Consider the following 25,078-nt stretch of genomic DNA (forward strand, 5'->3'; position numbering starts at 1 on the left):
TTTTTTTTTCCATCATTATTTCTGTAAAGAAGAGAAGCTAGTAAATATACTGTTATGCAGGAGACATAGTTCTGGCATTTCAAAAATTGGTTTTGATGTGTTGTTCAGGACTGTTTTGAAACAGTATCAGTCCTTATCACACTAAATATTTTACATCTCTGCCATCTGAAATCCCCAGAGGAGCGCCCATGTTGGCCATTAACTCATTCAGACAGAATTAGCCTAAGCAATATTGCCTGAAATTGTCCAATGACACCAAGCAAATTTTAGGCAGAGAGTGGACTTTGAGGATAGAAGTCCATTAACGATAATATCGTTCCACAACCATTGAAGAGGCCATTAGTGTTTGTGCTTATTTTTAGTATATTTGAAAACAGACTGAATTAATCCACTATCAGCCCCAGAAGTAGCTCTCTGTCCATTTTCAGGTCTTTACTTTGCACCCGGATTTTGTTGCAGCCTTGAGGTCAGAGTGCCACCAGCCACCCAGGAGCACAGATAATGTTTCACACGTGGTTGAACCCTAAGCTCTCACCCATCCTTTTCAGACCTGTCAGATGTAGGAGGCGTAGGTCCTTATCCAGCCGAGGTGATCAAAGGAAGCATCCATCCTGTCCAGCGTGAGGCTCCTGAAGTATCCCCATCCATTCCACTAATTGCTTTACTCTCCCATTAAGGCCAATCAAGAGAAATTGGGCTGTGATTCATCTCATCCATAGACAGGGCAGATGCCTCACCCTCTACAAGTGACAAATTTCTCTTCTTTGGCTATAGAGAGAGCCATGAGTGCCACCCTATTCAGTGTCTCCAGGAGATGAACCTTGGCCACGTGCACTTTTCCCACCCAAGCGAACAGACCGGCGCCGTGGCCTTGCGGAAGACATCTGCATGGGAGAAAAAAAATGGAATTACTCTTCAGTAGTGGATCTATTTCCTAAAAATAGCTTTTAGCAAGTAGCTGGGAGAGATTTTCTTGGGGGCTCTGTGAAGAGTCAAGGAAGCATGGAAACTAATGTCTCTTTGGGGGAAAAAGAAATTCCTGGCTTTCTGAAGGGATATTAATGACTAGCAGATGGTTAAGAGGCCAGGAAAAATAGTTCAAGGATGCCATAAAATGGCAGGGCTCCTACATCAGGCTACTCTTTGAATTAAAGTATTAGGTGTTCCTTGCTTGCCCGTGGGACTCACCAGCAGTGGCCAGTTCAGGCCAAGACTTGCAGGTTTACATCCCTGCCCCTCTCAAACCCCAGGCTATTACTCATGGGAGTCTTTACTGGTCAGGTCAGGGGGCCCATTTCTCCCACCACCACACTCTTGTAGGTGATTTTTCACAGAAATGCAGTGTGAAACATATTTTTCATCACTTCTGGCCATTTATACTCTCACTCCACAGCCCTCTGCATGTTGGCTCACATGAGAACTGGAGAGACTGCATGTTTCCAAGCCTGAGATGAAAATCTGGAGATTTTTTCCATCTTTCCTTGAGGCTGTTTGGTTAGCCCTACTGTCACTGTTGTTTCATATATCGATGGTTATCACTAGCCAAATACGTAGCCTTTGCCACGGTTTCTCTGGGTGGGAAGTCCTAGCAACAACAGCCTGCTATTTATTAAGTCAAATGCACTCGGTTTTATTTCAATTGACAGATGTCTGCATATTTGGCACGAAAACACGAATTGTATTCCCATGGATGCACTATTGAGCTGAAATATATGTTAGCTCAAAATCTAGTTGCTTCCACGTAGATGCAAATATCTCCTTCTTTCATGAAGAACAAACAGCAGCTCTTCACATCCTCATCTAAAATAAGCCCATTCATTTCTTAGTCTCTAGGGGGGGAAAAAAAGGAATAAAAAAGGTCCAAAATCATGTCCAAAACTTAGCGAGGCCAATTGCTGACTAACAAACATCTGTCCCATACTTATGCAAACCCCACCAGGGAAGTGCAGCCTTCCGAAGTTTTGGAAAGGGGGAAGGCAGCTCTGCTGGATCCCCGGCTGGAAGCGGTCCATGCTGTACACATGGCTTGGATGCAGAGAGCTGCAGGAATGCCACCGCAGTTTAACACCAACTAGCTGCTCGTGTTTTCATCCATTTTCTGCGCACACACTGCAGGGTTTATAAATCTCCCCTTTACATCCAGAATATTCCTGGGAAACAGATTGCTTCTGACAAGGGTTTCTTTTTTATTATTTTATTTTTGAAATATAGATTTTTTTAATGCAACATGCTTCCATTGTATTATATATTGCAGATGACAAACTTCCCAGCTGGTAATTTCCAATCATTTATAACACTGTCGTGAGAGTCCATATTTTTATATCATACCATATATCTGAAATATGTTGGAAAATATAAAATTATATGAAACCGATAATAAATACATCTCTACAGACAGACACACACATGAGAAAACTTTCAGATTTTCTTCTCTGCCATATTATGCCTTTTATCTATTCTCCACATATCACTCTCTGAGGCTCTTGCTGGGAGTTTGCCACTGGGAAGCCAGGAAAAGTGAGCAGCCTGTGCTGAACAGCCAACGTTAGGTTACAGAAGCTATTCTGCCTTCAGCTCAGAAAACCTCGGGCTTTCATAAAGCAAGTCATAAAAAAAAATCTCTGATCTTCAATTGACATTGTCGGGGAAAGAGCAATATACCGAACGTGTCCTGGTTAGAGGGGAAGCAAGGGAAAGAATCAGAGCAAAAGACGACGCTGGAGCACTCCTAATAGCTGGGGTAAATCTTGTTCTGTAAAAGTGGCATCATTAGATGGCCATATTTACCATCTCTCAAAAAAACATTGCACCCAGGACTGGCTGAACAGCAAACTGCACCAGTGAGGTGCATGCTTGCAGACAGGAAAGGGAAGAGCAGCTTGCTTAGAGCTGTTTGTAGCACGTATCAGTGCCGCGTCACATAGCATCCGTCTCTCCTGTGGTCCCCAAGCCCCTCTCAGACACTAAGGACACATCCCCAAGGAAGCTGAAGCCTTGTTATTCCCATGGGAAACTGAAATGCTGAAAGATTAAGTGGTTGGACCGAGGTCATATAGAAAATCTGTGTCTGATCATGGCAAGTTCTTGCAGTGCAATCTTACTGCAACTACAGAGCCATCCACCCCTCAAAATAAAGGTAGGGCCAGGTGGGAGACACAGCCCCTCCTGAGCTCCATGCCAGAGGCAGCACAGGCTCCGGAGCTCACTTGCTCTCCAGTCTTGTAAAGGTCATTTTCCCGTGGTTTAATTATAGAAGGGGATGAGTTCACCTACCAGACACACCAAAGTTGCCCTAGATGTCATTTCAGCAGGGTCTTGTCCACTCGTGAAATGGCTGTGGCCAGCTATCTGCAAATGAGCATCACAAAAATGACAGCAAAGCAAATGGACTCAGGCAGCAACTAAAAGTCTGAGGTTCCCTCCAGAGCCAGGCAGGATACCTACCACCCAGATGGGAATCATCCCCCACCGCAGGAGGTTTAACAGACCAAGTTTAGCCTTTACCTAGGTTGCTCACATTGCAAGAGGCACAGAGACAGCTGGAAACAAAATCTCTGTGAGCCACCGCAGACTTGAGAGGATGCTCCGGGTCAGTGGCATTGCATTCGCAGCAGGGTAAAGCATCATCATCACAGGACACCCACTGCTCCCCAACATCCAGCCCTCATTTCCACCACCTGCTGCCACCCCAGCCATGAAAACATCCTAGATGAGTTTCTTTTTCCCCACGTTTTTCACTTTCTTTTTTTTTTTTGGATGCCGCAGAGCATTCACAGCAGGAGTCACCAATCTCTGCTTGGGGTGGGAAATATTTCTAGATGCTCTTGGAAGCACCTTTTATTCACAGCATGTTCCTTGTTACAGTTAAGCAAGGGGAAGAGAAAAGCACCTCCCTTCTACAGGTGTTTTCGTGAAATGGAAAAGCTATTCAGACCCCGGGGTAGGGATAAAGCCTATCAAAGCATCACAGTTTTCCTGGATTTTACCTCATTCCAGCTGCTCGTAGTCCTCCGCCATTAGTTGTTGCTGCCTCTTCCTCTCCTGCTGTGATGGAGAAACAATAACGTTTAAGTCTGGAGTCCCAAAAACTGATCGTTGTGTGTGACTTGTTTTAATTCCCCCCAAAAAGACACAAAAAAGAAAGTGGGCTTTTATATACATTTATTACGCATTTGATGACAAACTTTATTTACAAAGAGAAGCAGGCAGGAAGACCTTCCAGAGTCACTGGACAATTTTAGAGGTCTTCCTATGAGCAACTTGACACGTGCCAATGGAGCAAAGCATAGGCTTTTTGCACCATGAGGACATTGCAAGTTAGGTACCCAAACCAAGAAATACCCAAAATGACTTTGGAAAATCTCAGCTATAGCCATTTCTGGCCCTTTATTTGACTTGACTCAAAAGATGCTTTCAAATCACATAAGTAATCATTTATTGTTAAAGACGTGAGATATTAGGGAAGCAGAAGCCACTTTTGGTGGCTTCTATAACGTAGCCAAATCTTGTTCCCATTGTGTGGAGCTGGCTAAAGGGTTTTCAGTAGCCACCAATGCCAGGTAGCAGCAGGAATAGGAGGTGCCATCAGTACTGCAGCCCACCCAGGACCCCGCACCCCGTTAGCAGGGTGGATGCTTTAAGCAGTAAAAGGCTAAATTTTTCTCCCCAGCAACCTGGGACAGGAGAGACACCGAGGTTCATAGGTGACAGCATGGTTGCTTATCCTTATTCCCACACCTCAGATGTGCGGAGATTTTCCTCCAGTTCTTGCCTCTGGTGTCACGCTGTCAAGTGGGCATTGACACTTGGAAATGTTGGGCGGGGGGAGAAGACTTTCCTAACCTTGAAGAAATAAACACACTCTAAGGCTGTGGGGAAAAGGTTTTACACCCACATGCACACGCAAACCAATAATGCCTGTGATTTCCAAGTCAGCCTGAATGAGTGGAGTTGGCAGGGTCACAGCTGCATCCAGGAAAACCCCGTGCCACAGCTGCTCCTTCCCTAGAAAAAAGACCTCCTCCTACCCTTCCTCCTTAACGCTTTAACCCCTGAAGCTCAGCTACAGTCTTTCCCTGAATAGACGTGTCGTGAGCACCCACGGGAATACGGAGGCTGGCTCGTAGCTCCTTTCCGTAAGGCTTAAACCCAGACCACTGGGGCTTTTCCAACGAAATGCCTTCATGAACCATGTGTTTTCTACTGTGATGCGGTTTAGGATGAAAGTCTCTTCCTGTAAGAGCTTATTGCTTGTAAGTAAAGCAGACATTAGGGTTGCAAGAGTATGTTAATACGAAATAAAGCATATAATATTACTCTTGTTTTGTAATGGGAGCACAGAGAGGTCTGGTTGAGGACGAGCGCAGGTGATCACGGCAATGCCAACACAGATGCAGCCGCTGAGCCATATCCCAGCCTCTGTTGGTAGCCAGCCCAGGAAACTTAATGAATTTTATTAAATTACTTTATGTAACAGAAAAAAAAAATGGCCCACTGAATCTTTTCAAAGTGTATTTGTGTGCATGTGCACATGTACGTCTTAGATGGCTTGATAAATTCACAGCTATCTGGAATTTGGATCTAATCTTACCCTGTGTGTTATCCAACATGCTGGAAAAATTACTTTATGGGCAGCAAGAATAATTCTTATTAGTCATAAATCAGAACTCCTCAGGAGAAAAAGATGCATCATGGATTTTTTTTTTAATTCTTCTTACCAGAAAGTCTTACACGCATGGCCACATTAAAAGAGGTTTTCAGACGAAAACTGAAAATAGTTTGAGAAAATAAAGCAGCACAAAGCACATGGGGCTTGGTTTGATACCAAGGAAATATAGGCTGAAGGAGAATATTACCAGCTGTGATTCATCTGATGCAAGAGACTTTCAAAAATAAGCTCGGTATGGCAGAAGGGTCAAAATTGTACCTGGGATTTAGGATTATGTTATCTGCTGTTCTGCAACATGGTGGCAGAGAGAAAAGTCTCACTGATAGTGCTGATAGCGGGAATTGGAGACTGAGGATTAAGCAGCAGCACAGATAGCAACCAGCTTTCTTCTGTTAGCCTTTCACAGATTGCAAAAAACCAGGGTGCCGGCCCATGTGAAGCAGAAATAAGCTCTCTGCCCTGTTGATGAGGCGCTGGGTAGGAGGCAGATAACTACCAAACGGGTTGCATTATTATTTAAATGGGGGCCAAAGGAATGGCTGAGGGCTTCTAAGAGGGCTGTGGGTTGGAGGAAAGTTTCCAAAGCCCGGGAAACAAAAGCAGGTCTGAAGAAAAGGGTGAGGACGTGGCCCGACCCTGTCAGCCTGGGATGTCCAAGAGGCCTCTCACACCGACGGGCTTCTTCACCAGGGCTCCTCACAAGATGAGGCCTGCAGTCGTGTTGGAGACCTGATTGTGGTGGATGTGCCAGAGCTGCTGGTGTTACCTCCTTCATCTGCTCACCTCGGCCTTTCTGCTGGCACAGCAGAGCCATTTGGGGTCCCTCTGTCTGACCAAGGCCTGTTGATGGCCCTGGGTTTCATGGCAAAGCCAGCTGGTGGCAACTGTCCCAGCTCAGAAGGCTTTCAGCCATCTCCGTGCATGCTGTGCCATCTCCCCACACCCATCAGAGCCCTCAGATATAATCCTTGTCCTGCTGAGGATCCACAAGCTTGAAATCTGCTCTGAATCAAACTGTTTTCCAGGCACTTTTCCACAGAGCAGGGGGGTGCGGAGGAAAGGCCCCACTCTGCACTTTGGCACAATTCAGCCCAATCAGCTACTTGAAACTCAGAAGATACACAGACCAGACAGGCAATAGAAGGCATTTTGCAGGGAAACAATACCATAAAAATTCAAAAGCATTTAACCATGCATGACCAGTAAAGAAACACTGCAAGTTTGCAGCACAGGCAAGCTCTACCCTGCTTTAGGACGACAAGGGAGTTGACAAATGACCTACGAAAGTCGCTTCCAACCTAAGTTACTCTGTGAATTAAGGTTATAATAGTGCTTTGGCTGTCCTAAGGTTCCTTTTAGTGATAAACCAGCCTTACACTGCTTTCTAAATGCTAAGCTGTACCACACCTCACAGGATCCAGCACCACCATTTTGGGCATTTTATCAACCACAGAAAGAGCTTAAGGATCCGATGAAGCAACAGATCCAAATCACACAAGTTAGGGAGAAAGACTTATCAAAAGAGATTAGCACTTGCAACACCCAATGCCGTGCCATGACCTCGAACATTATATGCTGCTGCCTCCCCATTTGCAATCCCAGGCATGACCGTGCATCGAGGACCCATGTGCTCCTTGCTCCCCAAGCCCACTCTCCTTGCAGTCGGTCTAAACCCCCCTGCCAGACCCCTGGAACCATCCGTGATGCGAGACAGATGCAGAGCCACTCCCAACATCCTGCTCTGCCTCACGCGCCGTCTACCCCATCACCACCTAAATTGATTCCAGCATCATCCTCGCTGCTGATGAGGTGCAAAGCAGACGCAAGGCAGCCAAACCTCCCCGTGCCAGCTGGAAGAGGTGAGCTTTGGTAAAGCAACACGCTCAATTCAAGCGGGCTCCATCACTCAAATCGAAAGCCAGAAGTTCAAAATGCCTCTTTACAGCACGGGAATCACTGGGGCCTTGGATTTATCCTCGGTGCTGCATAACATTACCCATTACCTTTACAGCAATAGATAGGAATTTCCAGGTTGAGTGAAAAATTGCTTGAATGGATGCCAACAGACCCCAGAGCAAGTTGGTTAGAAAACCGATCTCTGTCCATCCCACGTGCCACATCTACATTCATCTGCAGCCTGCCATGCCACGCTGGGGCCAACAGGGAGGTGTGTGCTAGCCACGCAGTGATCCTGGGAAGGCCAACCAGAGATAAAAAATGAATTTGGGGCATGTGTTCAAAAAGCCAAGTGGAGGAAAGAAAGTCGTGGGCCCTTCTTCTGAGGCAAGGCAACAGGAGGTGCTTTGGAACCAATATGAGTTGGAGCATGGGGCTGGCACCAGCTCCTGCATCAGCGTCGGGATCACAGGGAGGCAACCCATGAAGGACTGCTCCAAGTGAGGATAAGCACGTGCAGGGAGTAGATGGGAAACAGGCACAGGAGACAGCAGGGAACACAGGGGGTGGATTTTGGCTGCTGGCAATGGGGCTGCAATGTAGAGGAGGGGCCGAGACTCTCTGTGAGCTTTGGTCCCCAAAGGAAATGTTGTTGACAGCCTCCAAAACTAAGCTGCGTGACAGGGTTGAAGGCCTGTTGGGAAGTCACCGGGTTTTCTGATTCTTCTGGCGCTGAGCTGCAGCAGGGGGGAAGCTGAGCTGTAAGAAGACACCGTGGCCCAGTGCCGTGCTCAGCCCCGATGGGAGTCAGAGGGGGTGCGTGCGTTGACGTGACAGCACCCTGCACGTCTAGCCACCAGGCATGGCCCTGTATGGAAGAGCATCTTTTACTCTGAGGTCGGCCAACAGGAATTTGTGTGCCTGGAGAGCAGTCTGCAGAAGGTGCAGTGGCTGCGCTGGGACAGATGTCTGGATGAAGTTGGATGAAGTTCTCCAAGCGGAGGTTGTAGAGCAGCGTAGAGCACACAGGATGTGATCTCAGTGCTCTTCATAAGGACTTGGCCTCTGCTGGGGGGCTGAATTTCTGTTCCTGTCCAGGCCCATGTGTCATCAGTCTTCTCCAAACTATTCACCCACACATTATCTGCTCAAGCATCAGCTACAGCTGCTGCACCACTGGATCCAGCTGTGCTTGGTGAGAGCTCGTATACCTTCCAAAATGGGGCTTGGCTGACCAGGACCACAAAGAGACAGAAAGGGATTTACAATTAGTTAAGCCTGCGTCAGTTCTGGGGTGCTCAGGAACACGACGATGGCATCAGCGGCTTTTGGAGCACTGCTGTGACAGCCAACCCATACCTCTGTACTGATTTTCCTGTGCTGTCTTCATAGCCAGTCATACAGTGCTGCACAGAAAACTGTAAAGTGGTACCTCTGGCTTAGCTGGATGTCAACGCAGAACAAAACAAATGCCCACATGCCTACTTATTTATTGTGTTATCTGAATTTCTGCACACACACACACCCCACAAGCAATAATACAAGGTTCAGATTATCTATAATCCACTGACAGCTATTGATCCATGAGGCTATCAACAAACCAGAATGATACATATGTCTTATTCAATGTGCAAACACATGCCCATGATAGCACTGGCAGCAAGAAGACCCAGATAAATTTTGTGAATAACACAGTACTCTAAATAAGACATCAAGACTGCTCCTATACATCCTTAAACTGAATTACCAAGGAACAAGGTATTTTCTCTGTAAATTATTCGCTGTTATAATTCATGGATAAAGAAAAAAAAAAAAAAAAAAAAGAAAGGAAAGGAAAGAAAAAAAAGGTTATTTGAGAGCAATAATGGCCCAATACTTTCCTCTGAGATGTCCCTAGATGGAGTTCTCCAGAGCATCAGGAGAGCTGTTCTGCTGCTAAGCAACTGGCAGACTCCCAGACAGCTGATGATTTTACCAAATATATGAGTGCCAAATGTAAAACATGGCAAAGACAGCAGTAGATTTCTCCCCCCCCGCCCCAGCTCCCTTTTCTTTTCCCCCAGCAAGTTCATTCAGATTTAATAGTCAGCAGGTGTTTCAAATTTTCGTTTGCATCCCCATGCAAATGGAAACAGAAAATCTAGTGTATTCGTTCCCAGGCCACTAACACCTAGACCTAGGGGAGCTTCTTCACTTGCCAGGTATGAGATGCCTCTTTGTATGCTGAAGTCCAAAATTAGAAGCCAGCCTTGCCATTTTGCTTGGAGCTCCAAGAAAGCTTTTAAATCTTAATGCTGGGCTAGATTTTCCTTCCCCTGCCAGCTCACTTTTCTACACACAGACACCGCCTTGTGCATGAAGGCAGAATGAACCAGAGTGAAACAGCAACAAAACGGTGGCTGCGAGTGTTCGTTCACACATGCCTCTGTGTTTTTCCTCTGCAGTCCTTTCACATGCTGAGGAAGGATTTAATCCAGGAGGTACAGCATGGCCATATTCTATATAAATCCACATGCACATGGGTTGCATAGCTGGAGTCGCTTGTAGCAACTTTAACCTGGGACTTTTCCCCTCCAAAGTACAGGAGAAATGCAACTTTCCAGAGGGTTAAAAAAATCGGTATTCTTCTAGTGCCGTATCACAGAAAACTCACACTCCATGGATATAGAGTGTCCATAAGTAGTATAAAATGCTCCTTGAACATAAAACCAGGTACAGGGCTGAGCATCCAGAGCTTCCATCAGTATCGTAAGAAAACAGGATCTTTCCAGCCTCCTTTGGGAAGGGAAGGCTTTGTTTCCTTCCATGCAAGCTTAGGAGACATCTGTTTGTGTAATTGAGAGAAGGGCCAACTCTTTGGGAAATCGTTTCCAGTAAATAGGTAATCCGGGGTCTTAAGCTGAAGCTGGTGGTTGTGCTAGGGTTCCTCCACGATGGCACAAGCCACATCTCCCCGCTTCCTCTGCCGCTTGGCTTACAGAGTCACTGCAAATCCAGAGCTCCATTTTCTTGAAGTCAGCACATATTTTTTGATCAGCAAGTCCTTTCCTAGCGCAAACTACAGACCAGAGCTCACAGCCTTGCTCCGTTATACCTGTTGTCCAAGTAGACACTCCAAAAATCAATGTGATTACTGCTATGAGAAATGAGTGCAAAATTCAGCTCAGCTATGAAAACTTTCTAGTCTCTTTCTTTTCTGGTCTCCTTCTAGACACTTTTTTCAAGTTAGACAAGTCTCCTTCTGCATGACGGCTTAGACAAATGCTCAAGAGTACCAGTGTGAAATAAATACCAGCAGGATTCCTCACTATCTTGTTGCTCCATGAGTTTGGCTCTACCCTAACTTTGTCTTAACCATGGAAGTGGTACAGATATGTCATTGTTGGACTGTGTGGACACAAGAGGAAAGGTCTAAGGTGCTAAAAAAGAATTGGTGTTGAAATAAGAAACCCGTCGATCCTAGTGCACACTATTTTTTAGTCCTGTGCTATACACAAGACAGGGTTGAATCGTTGACTGCCATCACCTGAGGAGATGGAAATCCCATCACGTATTTTTGGGAATGTGGCCTCCCTTTGCATATGGCAAAAGCTCATTATCATTCATAAAAGGAAGCATTTTATCGTGAAGTAGAAAGCAGTTTGTCCTGATCTCAGAGCTCCCACATTCAAAAAAGAAGCAGAAAATTGTACATTTACTATCTACTTGGAAAGAATTAGAGAGAATAATGCAACCCCCAAACATCTTCTGAAACAGGGCAACAGCTATCCCCTAACCCTAACCATAATCCCCTAACCCTATGAACCATGGGGTTCATCGTGTTCCCAACTTTGCATCCCCCTCTTTTGTTAAAAGAGGAAGAGGTGTCAGCTCTCCAGAATGAAGACGCTGTGATAATGCTCCCATCTCAGACTGCGATAATTCATGTTAAAAGCCTAAAGAAACACTTAATGAAATTTTGGCATTCCTGAAGTCAAATCCAGAAGCAAGAAGATTTGAATTCTGCCATTTAGAGAGTCTGAGAGGAAGTCCACTAGGTCTTCTGTATTACTCAAGTTTCAGATCCCAAACATCTCAAATCTGTATTGAGCTTCCTGCCTGATGGCACAGGTCTGGAAGAAGTGCCACTTGCTGGTGAAATTTCTGTTGAATTCCCTTTGTTCAAAGCTGTTAGCATGAATGAACAGCAATCCATAGGGTAACTCGGACAGACTGTTGATATCTCTGCTTTCAGCAGCAGTTTTTTCTGGCTCTGAAAGAAATACTGTACCTGATCCCTTCTGCTCAAGACCTCTGGCTAAATGTAGTTCCTCCACATTCTGTGGGATATTTTCTTCTCATTTAGTCTCTGTTTCACCTATCCCGAAATATTACTGGGCTTTACTAACTAGGAGTTGCAAAACTTCTTCATAAACAGTTTATTTGGACTCTCTCCTCCTGTTCTTTAGTTGCTCTAGCTCCTACAGTCTTTATATTTTTATTTTCTTGGAGGTAAGATGGATGTGATCTCTGCTAAGCTTTCGTAGCTTTCCAGAATGTGGCACCGAGTGTCCTGAGACACCCAGAAACACCCTTTTAAGCTCATCATTGCAGAGCTGATTCCTTATAAACAAGTGGGACACAGCATAACTTCAGCCCGTAAAACCTTGCTGTCCTGAGATGGGATTTTCCCTGAAAGATGAACTCGGTGTTGTTCAATAATGGCTCTCACTGACAACAAATTCATTCTGGAAAATGCCCCTCCATTTCTCTATCTGTAATTGCACGTCCATAAGAAACCCACAACCTCCCTGCTGCATGAGCATTGCACAGAAAACCAGACGGTGCTTAGCATTTGTCTCCTTAACCACGAGGAATGAGAAGGACAACAGAGCAAGAAGAAGGAAAAGGACCCCCACACCTCCATTCCTCCTGCTGTATCTAAAACAGTCCATTTTTCGGGGCAGAAAACCTCCCCTATCTGTAGTGCTACAGTAAAGAAAGCAACCAAGGTGGTGGAGTGCTGGAACAGAATAGTGTGTGAATATGGGGGGGAGGAAGAAAAAAAAATGAGAGAGAGGTTTTGCTTTGTAAAGAAATGGTTCCATCTGACCTAGAGAACTGTACATTTGATTCATGACCTTGTCTCAGATGCTCTGTAATTACCCTGGAGGGACAGGGCTTTAGAGAATGACACAAAGCATTCAGAAATTCCTGGCTATCGGTATGATGGAGAGCAAAGGAAATGGGAGTTTATTTTCACTGCAAGAGGCAGTTTAGAGGCAGTGATCTAATTGCCACCTTTGCAAATTATGAAAAGGCTTGAAATTCCTCCTTGCAAACCGCTGCACACTGGGAAAACACTGCAAGGTAGGAGCGTGTGGTGTGAAGGCTGGCGTTGCTTTCACTTGAAGGGTAATAAACATATGGACCGTATTAACGAGGAGATCTAAGTACAGGAAAAAAAAATAAAGGCAGGAATGAGATCAAGAGGCAACAGGTGAAAAAAACCAACCACATTTGGGACACCAGTGGTTCTCCTTTCTCCAGGGACAGGCCGCACAGTCTTACAAAAACGTTTTGCTCAGCTTTTCAAAGGCATTTCAGAGCTTTCCTGCCGGCTTGAATTTTAAGCACAATTTGCAACAGCGCTTCCCCCACTCACATGTAAGGAGCGGAAAGCTCTTGCCAGTGGATTTGGCATCTAGTGCCAGATGAAAAGAGTGGCTCTTCGCAGTCCGAGGCTGGAGCTACCTTGAAGAAGGTGTGAAGTCCAGGTTGGACTCCGCTGACTCCAACTTAGCATTGAAAATTCAGCTCAAGAGATGAAAGGGTAGCCAACTCTTCAGATGTTTGCTTCACGCAGGAAAGCAATATCCAGCACAACAAGACGGATTACAGACGGCTCTCCGGGGAATCGAGCAGCCAAGAAGAGCTTATTCTGCATCAGGACACCTGGGAATTTGGAGAGCAGAGGGTAGCCAGGAAGAAAAGAAGCTGGTGGAGAAACATCACCCCAGGAGCCTGGATCAACAGTGGAGCCTGGTCCAGGAGCTCCCAGGACTCTCTGCCGCACAAACCTAACGTGAGCAGGTTCCTCTGGTAGAAGAAGGCGAGCGGAGCTGGAACCAGCATCAAGGGATGTGTACAAAATGCCTCTCTTGAACGGCACCAACGCCGGCTGCAGGAGACCAAGCCCCGAGCGCGGCTGTCAGCTGGCTCGACTCCAGAAGCCGGTTTGCCAATTCAGAGCCTGCTAACAGCCTGCTGACACGGGAGTAAGAAACTAATGAGGCCTTAACTCCTGGCTAACTGCAGGCCAGGGCTTGGCTCCCAGCGTAGCTTGGAGCCTGGCCAGGCTACGAGGGAAATCACCGCCCGCGGTTGGAGGGGGATGCTTGTGGCCACGGCACAGCGAGGCTGGTCCGTGGAACATCAAAGAAGTCCTCATAGCCAGCCTGGGGCGTTGGGGTACCAACATCACCCCCTCGAGCATCCCTTTACTGGTGCCTGATTTAAAACCGCAAGCCCAGCACTGACATTTCATGTGTTTTCTCTGCATTTCTCTCAATTTCTGTCAATTTGCAGCCTAATTTGCTACTGGCAAGGAATTAACAGCACTCTTTATTTTGAAAGAAGGAAAGGAAGAGCAGTCACTACAGAGAGGCCAGCAAGCCTCCTGCCAAAGTCTCTCTTTTGCACAGAAAGCAAAGCAAAAGGCCTGACTTTGCCCATGAAGCAGCATTGGGCTAGTTCTGCTGAGTGCAAGGAAAGAGACGGTGCGGTGTGACCGTAATCGGCTGTATCTTTACCATCAATCACATTTTAATGAGAGTAAATTGAAATTCCAGGCACACATTAATAATGAATGCATGAATTAACTCTGAGGAACCATCTGATGATGCTTTCACTAGGCTGTGATGGCTACAGGCTAACATCACTTTAAGCTACTTTCTGGACATGTATAGAGAAAACTTTGAACTGAAACCTAGGCTTTAAGACCCAAATTTGCAAAGGAATTTAGGTGTCTACATTTCAGCAGAACTGGAATTTAGGAAGCCACAAAATACAGCAACTCACAAAAACCCCACCTACCTGCCCAGACATCTCAGCATTCACAGGCACTGGCGTCATTGCCATAAATGTTCCTTCAGTTCCTAAATTTTCACCAGGAAGTTTCACCAAAAACATGTTGCCCCTTAGGTCGACACGCTGCTCAGATCCCATCTATTAGAGTTTGCTATAATATCCCAAAACTGGGACTTCTTTTGCCTAGATTTTTGGAAAGTTCGTTTACGGCCAACATGGGAAGACAAGTCCCAACTCAGCAGAAGACTTCCAGAGACAGATCAACCTAGTGCCCACTCAGGTAGCAAGAGAGCTTTATTTTTGAAGGAAGCAATAATGTAAGGGAGGTAAATGTCTCCTTTATGTTGGTGACGATGCCAGGCTCCAGGCAGTCAGAGCAGACATCAAGAGCTTGGTGTCAGTACAAGCACCAAAAACCACCTCAAAACCATCAGCTGCATTCGTTGTAAGTGCAACTCACCACTAATGTGGCTTAAAATCCCAGTTTAACAAACTTTGGCTTCTCACTCTGGAGATTCCCAGCTCATTTCCCACCATGGAAGCCAAAATGGAGATTGCTATAGCTGATAAAACCCATTTGGCTGGCTCTGTGAGTATCACGGTATAGGATGTTTTCTCCATTTGGCCAAGGGGATGCTCATCCATGTGAGGATTTTAGAAACATCCTCCCTTGCAAAGCTCAGGACTTGTTACCTGTTTGATTTAAGCACTGGGATTTTCTGAAGCAGAGAGAGTAGAGAAGGCTGCCATGCAGAAGAAAAAAAAAAAAAAAAAGACTTTAAATGACTTTAAATCTTGGAAACTGGTGGCTTGGCTTTGGTGGAGTTTGGTCACAGTTTACTTCCTGAAGATCTGGTTTGCCAAGGTAATCCCCCAAAACATCTACTACGTACAAATGGTATACTTGAATCCACCTCTCCCTTCTCCCCAAGCCTGTTGGCCACATATCCCTGTAAACAGAGAAACTAGTCTTTTGGGGGGCTGAGGCAGGACTCGTTTCTGATCTTTCTCACACCAGTGTCTCACCTCCACATCTTCACCATCCTGCAGACACCACCACAATGCAGCCCCTCTCTGCCCGTTTGGCTCACTCCATCAAGCTATGACTTCTCCTCACTTCATTGCAGCAGGGGATTTGTGGAGGTGGTGGAGGACACACTGCACTTTGCCACCACTTCCCAGAACCGTGGACCTTCCCCCTGTACCCTCACCCCTCTCATCAGAAAGACTTCACCACCTTGCAGACATATTTCCAAGTACACAAGCCTCCAAAACTGCACCTCCACCCCTCGGAGCTGCTCCAAAAAACAAATCTTGTAACACTCCATTTCTTACACCACACGGCTGATTCTCTTCAACACCTTCCAATTTTAGGGACAAAACCTGCCATATACTGCACTGGCTGATCACTGCTTATTCAGACGCATCGGTCAGAAACAGCTCTTTCTTCTGACTCACAGCCCAGCTGGAACAAGGAGAGGCCAGACTGCTTCTCCCTCTCATTCTCCCTTTATCATAAGCTTGCCTTTTGGGTCCCTCCACCCCCACCCTCATATCCTCATCCCCTTCCTCCCCACCAGCTTTTTCTTATATTTTCCCAGCAGCCTGTCGACATGCCTCTTGAACTTATTTATAGCCTTATTTATAGCGTGGCTTCAGCCACCTCACTTGTTAACCTATTCCATATGTTTACTCCCCTTTGTGCAAAACAGGGCTGTGCCAGCTCTCCTTTATCCCTGGGGGCCTTTTAATTTCAGACGATGGCCCCCGCTGCCCTGCCCCTCCTATGAGATCAGCAAGGAAAAAAGCAGCTCAGAAATGGTCCAGGGTGATGAGAGAGATGTGCCAGCACTGTGCCAGCCCCAACAAAGATGAATAGCCAGCAGAAAGCTGGATCACCCCCCCCCCCCCCCCCAAGCTATGTAGCAGGTTTTGCTCATAAGAGCATCGTGATAGGATAAAAGTGGACCAAGTTCACCTGTATCCAGAGGGCTATAGAGGAGGAAGGTCTCACTTTGTCCTCTGTTTTTTCTTCAGTGTCCTCAGCACTATTTGCAAACTCTGTTCTTAACTTTTCCTGTTGCCCAAGTCTGTTGGTTAATTCCAGGGATTGCTGCGACCCAACCTCCTAACCCACTCGGAAGCCACCAGTATTTCTGGTATCCCGCAACTGACCCATTTTCCCAGCACACCTTCTCCCATCCCAGATCCCAGAGACCAGCCGAGTCAGATTCGGGCGGCATTTCCTACAGCTGCAGCTGCAAATGCCTGAACCTTCAGGTCCGGGTTGCTCAGGAGCAACCTCCAGACACCGCCACCTGAAGGACCAGCAGCAATTCATGCAACGAGTGGGGACATTATTTCCCAGCTCCCCATTTCACTTGCCAACAGGGGTGGTTGCTAAACCTCTCGTATTTAGAACTGTAGTATATCCAAAGCTGGAAAGGACCCACAAGGAACACTGAGTCTAACTCCTAGCTCCACTTAGGACTACCCAAAAATCAGACCCTGTGTCTGAGAGCATTGTCCAAACTCTTCTTGAACTCCAACAGGCTCAGTGCTGTGACCTGGGCAGCCTGTCCCAGTGCCCAACCACTTCTGGGTGCAGAACCTTTCCCTAACCCCCAGCCTGACCCTCCCCTGTCCCAGCTCCATGCCGTTTCCCCGGGTCCTGTCGCTGCCCCCAGAGAGCAGAGCTCAGCGCCTGCCCCTCCGCTCCCCTCGTGAGGGAGCTGCAGGCCGCCATGAGGCCTCCCCTCGGCCTGCTCTGCTCTGGGCTGAACAAGCCAAGGGACCTCAGCCGCTCCTCATACATCTTCCCCTCTAGACCCTTCACCATCTTTGTAACCCTCCTTTGGACACTCTCTAATAGTTTTATGTCCTTTTTGTACTGCGGCACCCAAAACTGCACCCGGTACATAAGGTGAGGCCGCACCAGCGCAGAGCAGAACAATCCCTTCCCTCGACCAGCTAGCCGTGCTGTGCCTGATGCACCCCGGGATGAAGCTGGCCCTTTTGGCTGCCAGGGCACACGACTAACTCATAGTCATCTTGCTGTCGACCAGAACCCCACTTCTTCATGGCTGGTGGCTGTGTGGCAGTGTTCGTTGCTACACGGTGCCTCATTAAAAGGTCCATACGCAGGCACAGCCGCCCTTCCCACCTTGTCCACGTGCCCAGGTGCAGCCAGCCAGAGCTCTGGCTCTGTTCAGCATGGGGACAGCTTTAGAGGCAAACAAGCTAACACAGCATTGGATCTGTCTTTGTTGACTCCTGCTCAGTCCTCTCCCTGACCAGCAGCAAAAATGCACGCTGGAAAACCCCAGTATGCGCTCTGCTTCTTAGCAGCTTTTCCCAGTCCTCTGCGTAGGGCCCTTTGTTTTTCCTCCTCCTGATTTGCAAGAAATAGGGCAGTGTGGCTTTTCCTAACATCTCTTTGGCGTTAGCATTCCTCCTGTTGCAAAGCCACCTTTGATGCTGCTATAAAACCCAGTGTCTCACAACATTTCCTTGCTGTTCCAGCAGCTGCTCTCTCTTTTTACTGGGCCAACTTTCATTCCCTTCAATGAGCAACTGCAAACACCCCACATTTTTCCAGCCTCATGCCCGAGCACCCCTTCCCCATTGATCTCAGATGCCTTCAGAGCAGGCTGTGAGCAATCCTCCATTTCTCTTCTCATTTTCTAAAGGTTTTTGCTACTGAAGTCCATAGTTCTGGTGTTTTTTACACAAAACAAGCACACAAACAACACCCCCTTGCCTCCCCAAAGAGAACAGTTGACATTAAAAATCTTTTTTGCCCACCAGAAAGCATCGAAAATGTCACAGATTCCTTCTGCTTTCTTCTTCACCTCCTTTTCAGGTCAGCTTTGGACAGGAAAACATCAGTCTGGGAGTAAAGTGTTTAATGCAATTCAAGAGTCTCCTCTGGGGATTAGCAGGACACTCATTATTTTATATTCTCCCAGACAGAATACTAAATTTGGGGAAAAGCCAGCCCTGGCCTTAGCAGTAAGAAAGGAAACTTCCCAAATTTCTCTCTGGTGCCCTCTGATTCCTATTTCATTACCTCAATGCAAGCAGTCCCGGGCATCTTTTTTCAATCCCTGTTGATCAACAGGGGCAAGGCCCAGCATGTCTGTGGCCAAAAGGTTGGTTCAATATTATGAGCAAGCCATACTATGAGCACGGGGAAGGGAGAATACACACTCTGCAAATTCACTTCACCTCTTCTGTTGTAAAACACACTGGATTTTAATGATTTCTCTTTACCAGGAACCTTGGATCAGCTTTAAAGCATTTACCAGTAATTTATTTTCTATTTTTCCGCTGTGGGAGAAGAAAAAAAAAATAAAAAAGGAAAAAAAAAAAAAAGAAAAGGAAAAAAAAAAACCAACCCTGCAGGCTTTAAGTCAGAAAGAAGACAAGAATGCAAGGTCTCATTTTTCTGGAAAACCGCTGTGCAGGCAAGGCTAGAAAGAGATCGTTCAGATACAAAGAGGAAAAAAAAATCAGATCCAAATATATCTGCAGATAAATGTTTTACTCTCTTTCTGAATTGCTGGGTGGGATCAGGCCAGTCCCTGAGAGCCCTGCGCTGTGCGAGGCTGCCACCTCCTGGGGTGGGCTGCCCCAGCACTAGGCCATAAAGGGAGATTGGGTTAGATTTGATGTTTTTAACCCCAGAAATGATCACCTTTGGGGGAAAGGAAATGGACATCTCCATCTCCAGCTGTTGCAGAGAATAGAGAGGGTTTTTGGGAAGTGGGTTCAGAGTTTAAACATAGGTTTTCCTATTCATTGCAGCCGCTGTTTTTTAATGGAGACGGTGTTTCCCTGTTATGGCTCCATCAGCCCGTTTTCAGTGATGTCTGCTCTGTCCCTTCCACCAGAGCCACCACAGAGGCTGCCATCAAGGCTACGTTAGATTTTGCTGGATGAGCAGAAGTTTATGTGAGGGAAGAGATGAGAGGTGATGGACCCATTGGAGCGGGCCCGGAGGAGGCCGCGAGGATGCTCAGGGGCTGGAGCAGCTCTGCTGTGGGGCCAGGCTGAGAGAGCTGGGGGTGGTGGGCCTGGGGAAGAGAAGGCCCCGGGGAGAGCTGCCAGCGGCCTGCCAGGGCCTGCAGGGGGGGCAGGGAAGCTGGGGAGGCACTCTTTGTCAGGGCTGGGGGGACAGGATGATTCATTTTAGTGCAGGAGCAGACTCACCCTGCTCTGCACACATAAATATTAAAGGATAAAGGATGAAGATCCTCCCTTGACCTTGAGAGTGGAGGATACCCAAGCCCAAAAACAGGAGAAGAACCGTTTGGTCAAATAGACTCCCGTTCCCTACATCACAGGTGCATCACTTCCCTACACTTTACCTATATTAAGTTGAATGACTTTTATTAAAGTAAGCATTTAGTCCTACAGATGGAGGACAGGGCAGATGAAAGTGCTGAAAGCCTGTGTTATAAGGTCAAAACCAACGTGATCCCTTGTCACCAAGGACAGAAAAGCTCATCAGCCCCAAATGTCCTAATAAACTGGGGAAATGTGTGACTTGCTCATGTATAGGGTGTTGGCTGCCACCGTGCATTCTTGCACAGCCAAGGAGACAGCCTGGACACAGTGGCATGAAATAGCCCCCACGTCCCACTGATAGGTTTCTGCCTCCTTCCAAGGAGCTTTGTTTACTGGGAGCAGACCCTGTAATCACTCAGAGATGGCTAGCAGCTCTCTGGGTTTCAGAGAAAAGAATTAAAAACAAATTAGAGGTAATGAGCTCTTAAATTGCTTCTGAATCCACTATGTGGCTGAGAGTTTTGGTGGATTTGGATAATCAAATCAAGCAGGGCCCATGGCTTATAGAAGAGTTTAAGAACACTTTCAAGCTTCCCATTGGATATTAGCTGCAACACAACTGCCCTTTCTAATTGGAAATAGTAGTAAGAAACTCAAAGCTAAAGAGAAGAACCAGGCTCAGCCTGAAGAAATGTGGTTTCTTCCCATCCAAACTGTGCCAGCACAGCTTTAGTTGACTTCTGTTATTCATTATTTCTTCTATTCTTGCAGAATAGCTATGAATAGTTATTCTTCTATTATTAGTTACTCTGCACCAAAACAGTTGCAAAGGATCTCCAGATCCAGGCAATTGGAACTAAGGGTTCAGTTCTCGCCATCCTTCTCTGCATAGTAGTCATATGTTGGTTGTCAAGTGAAAGGACTCTGGGTGAGCCTAGCAAACACGTGTTCAGATGTGCCTTTCAGGAGCTCTGCTGTATGGCTTGGACATAAGCTCGCATAGGAGGAAGGTGTTTTGCCCTCCCTGTTGGTTTTGAGCAAATTTCCCTGTGCAATAAGGAACCCCGGAGGATCAGAGGTGCCTTCCCTAGTCATGAAGTTTCTGAAGCCCATTTTGCAAGAGCAGCTGTGTTAATTTGGGGGTTAGCTCATAGTCAGTGGTCTGGGGAACAGCAGAAGCAGCAAAGATGCTCCAACAGTGGGATCTTAAGAAAAGTGGTGGGAAAATGTGGAGTCCAACAGGAGTCACAAAGCTCCTGGAGCAAAGAAGCTGCCTCCTGCCCCTGAGGTCTCCAGGTACATGGCAGAGCTCTGCCTCCTTCGTATTTTTTTTCTTCTGCTTCCTTCACACTCAGGACATGAAACAGCCTCTCCCTGCAAAACAGAGGCCATGAATTCAGGGATCCTGCCCTCTCTGTTCCTGCTGTTAATGACTTTAAAGGCAGTTGGTCTGGAAATTGCTCAACCACACAGCTAGGTGCCACCATACACCCCCAAGAACCAGAAGGTCTTCTGCAACATAGGTGGGGACCCATCTGCTAGTGGTTTGTGAGACTGAGTTACAGGACTCGGGACAGGTTTTCAGAGGGGGGACATGTGCTACACATGCTCGTACCAGGGATGGGACTCCCAGGGATGGAGCTCTGTTCGATGGTTTGCATTCACGTCAGCGTGAACACACTGTGATTCCCACCCCTGCACCAAAACGACACAAGTTCAGTTCTGAATGTCAAAGGACGAGGTGGTGGGGCACATCTTGCTGTTAGCAGATGGCTAAAGCTTATCTGGATAAATTCATTTACTAATCAAAATCAACAGTTTATGTGTTTTGGAAGGTGAAAACAGCAGAAATCAGTATTTAAAAGCAGGACAGGATGAACCCTAAGCCACTTAGCCCAAACTTGTTTGCAATGCATTACTAATCCCCTCCTATCCTGCCTTCATTAACCTTGTGTACACTGTACCTGTGCAACTGATAACACAGCGGTGTTTGGAAAGCAGATTTTAGATTGCCCCACTTCCCCACCAAGGGAGCCGATCCAACAAGGTTTTAAAGCAGGTTTTGTATCTCATTGGGAGGGTTTTTTTTTTTGCCCAGAACTTTCAGAGCAATGAAGGAAGTCACCCCGCTGGGAAATGCTGCATTTCCCAACGTCCCCAGAGGTCACATCTGCACATCCTGCTCTCGGTCCTCATGCATGGTGGTCGCCCTCATCAGCTTTCCTGATGGCAGCTCTGGATGGACACTTCCACAAGTAGTTTTACCGTGATGAAAAACTAGCAGAAAATGACCCACTTGCTCCATGTGCGGTCAGTTCCCTGCTGTTTTAATTAGTTTGAGCAACCCGTGATGCAATCTCATGAGCAGAAGACTGAGCACAGGGCTGGGACCAGGCAGGAGATGCCTCACACCAACTTGCAGCACCCAGGGGTGCATGGGGAGTTCAACAATGACCAGACTCCAAGGCTGTACCTTTCTGAAGCCCAAGACAACTTTGAACCTAGACTTGTCATACACTTACTCATGTCAGACCTATTGTATGTGCAGAATCAGACCTGTGCGTGAACTCTGGGGCAAGCAAAAGGGAATGGTGGCTCCACACTGCTCCTTGCTCGTCCAGCTGGGGTGGGACGAGACAGGTCCCTATCAGTTTGTCCTGTCGAAAGGAGGGTTGCAGCATCCTTATCCATTCTCACCAGTCTCCCTCTCTCATTAACAAAATGAATCTCAGATTTCAGGTTTACTTTTAAAAGAGAATTGGCCACAGCCATAAAATCATCTCTCTCCCTTTGCAGGCTGAGGAATGGGAAACAACTTGCTGTCCCCCACCCTGCCCCGACTCAAGCCCCTCCAAGCATTCAGAACTGAATCAAAATACCTTATTATAACACAAAAGCAATGTGATTTGGTTACTGCACTCTTTGTCTCCTAGGGTGAAGCCCTGTTGGGCCAAATACTGCGTCAGACCTTGCTCCAGACACAGCTCCTGCTGCAGTCCATGAGCTTTGCATCTCCATCCCAAGGGAACACGTGCCAGGCTGTCCCAGCAGTGCTGGAAAAGGCGATTACCTTCAGGAATTCACCTTCCTATTTCCCCCTTTCAAACTAATCTTCCCATTCATTGAAACCAGGGCACCGGTGCCTTATGCTCCCTGCAGTCCGGGTGAGGATTTTGTGTACCCAGCCCTTTGGCAGAAGTAAAGCACTTTCCCTGTGTGGGCCAGGATTAATATAAAGCAGTTAACTTAACTAGCAACATATGTCTGCATCTTTTTTCCCACTGCCATTTAATCTCTCTTATCCACTGACCATGCAAGTCTCCTGTAATCACTGCAGAGTAATTATGTGATTATTCCAGCCCTCTAAATTACAGCTGCAGCTTGGACCCTAGCAATTGCAGGTGACACAGCAAGGCTGACTTTCTCAACTGTTAGTTAATTACAATTAGACAGTAGGAAAAAAAATGCACACACACACAATAATAATAATAAAATAAAGTGCCAGAAAATGCAACTTCTGTGGAGAATTTTCACCCCAATCTTTTTCATCACAAGGAAGATTAGAGTGGGAGCCATTAATAAGGTGGCAATTTACGTTAATTTATCAGCACCTAAGACTGAGAGCCTTAATAAAACTAGCGAAAAGGAAATTAATGATAAACAAAGGCAATTATGGTGTTGCTGTTATTACACTGGCCTTTCAGATGCTGTTGAGCTGGGTATTTTTGTCAAACCAGCTTGGGCAGGGAGGAGGACAGGGCTATGGGAGGTCTTGCAGAAGACGGAGGGGCAGCCTCAGATGCAGCCTATGTGTCCTCCTCTGACCCTCTCCTGCACACCCAGCAGACCACAAGCCTTAAAAAAGAATGAGATGAGTAGTAATAAGGCATTGTCAAGGAAGGGAACAGAGACAGGGGGACTATAACAAGACCAGCTTGCAGCCTTTATACTCTTTTTCCTGAGTATGGCGTTCCTCCAGTGTTGGGGTCTTTCTGGTGTCATTTTGCTGGGGCTGAAATCTCCCCTCGGAGCAGGGAGAGGAACAAAGATCTTAAGGCAAACACCCCAAAACAGTCACAGACACTCTTTTTTTCTCATTTTCCAATGCAAATTAAAAAAAAAAAAAAAACAGTGGTGGAACAAAATGGAAAAAACATTAGAAATCTCCAGCCTTTTTTTTTTTTTCTTCTTTCTAATTTCAATGACTGTTCAGCAGGTGAGAAATGTATATGAATGTTCTTCCTGAAATATCTCTGGAGATATTCAAGGCCCATCTGGATGCCTACCTGGGCAGCCTGCTCTAAGGAACCTGTTTTGGCAGGGGGGTTGGACCTGGTGATCTCTCGAGGTCCCTTCCAACCCCTACAATTCTGTGATTCTGTGAAACGTAATCTGGACATTTTCAGCCAAATCTGTGGCAGGCTGAAGTGCCCCAGGCTCCCCTCCCCTGCACGTCCCCAGCCTGAGGAAGAGGAGCAGGGCAGAAAGCTGGGAACAACATGCATGAAAAATAAAAGAAGGGACGATTCCTTTACCAAGGACCGCATTAGGAGCTCCATCAGAAGCAAGGAGAATGTAGATTTAGTCCCACAATTATCTAAAATCCACTGAAATCAATGAAGAGAGCCCCCAGGACTCCAGGTAACATCTGGACCCTGCAGCAGAAGCGCACGCTCCTCCATACATGTAAATCCTCATCGCTCGCAGGATTTGATCCAGTATTTATTTGGTCTCCTCTTTCTTCCTTTCCATTCAAGCTCACCGCCCTGTGCAGCAGTATTACAGAGCGCAGGTCCTCCATCACACTTAAATATAGCTACCAGGCACATCGCACCGTCCGGTCGCTCCCGGGTTCCTTAAGGGCTCACAAAGGGGCAATGAACTGGAAGCGTGGACCAATCTGTAAGTGTAACGGATGGCATCAGCAAACTCAGCGCCACGTTTGGGACTGAAATACCGTAAGAGGCCATTTTAAGGAAGAAACGACGTTGAGTCAAATGCTTTATGGTGGTAACGAGCAGAGCCCCGCGAAATAGCAAATACATCCGTATGTACAAATACCTGTGGGTTGCTTAGATTTTCCCCACAGTGGCTCGGAGAGACAACATTATGGTTTTGCAACGTGACATCACAGGGTGATAAAAATAAAAGGAAAAG

The sequence above is a fragment of the Anser brachyrhynchus genome (genome assembly GCF_964034855.1).
Source record: "Anser brachyrhynchus genome assembly, chromosome: 1".
Lineage (NCBI taxonomy): Eukaryota > Metazoa > Chordata > Aves > Anseriformes > Anatidae > Anser > Anser brachyrhynchus.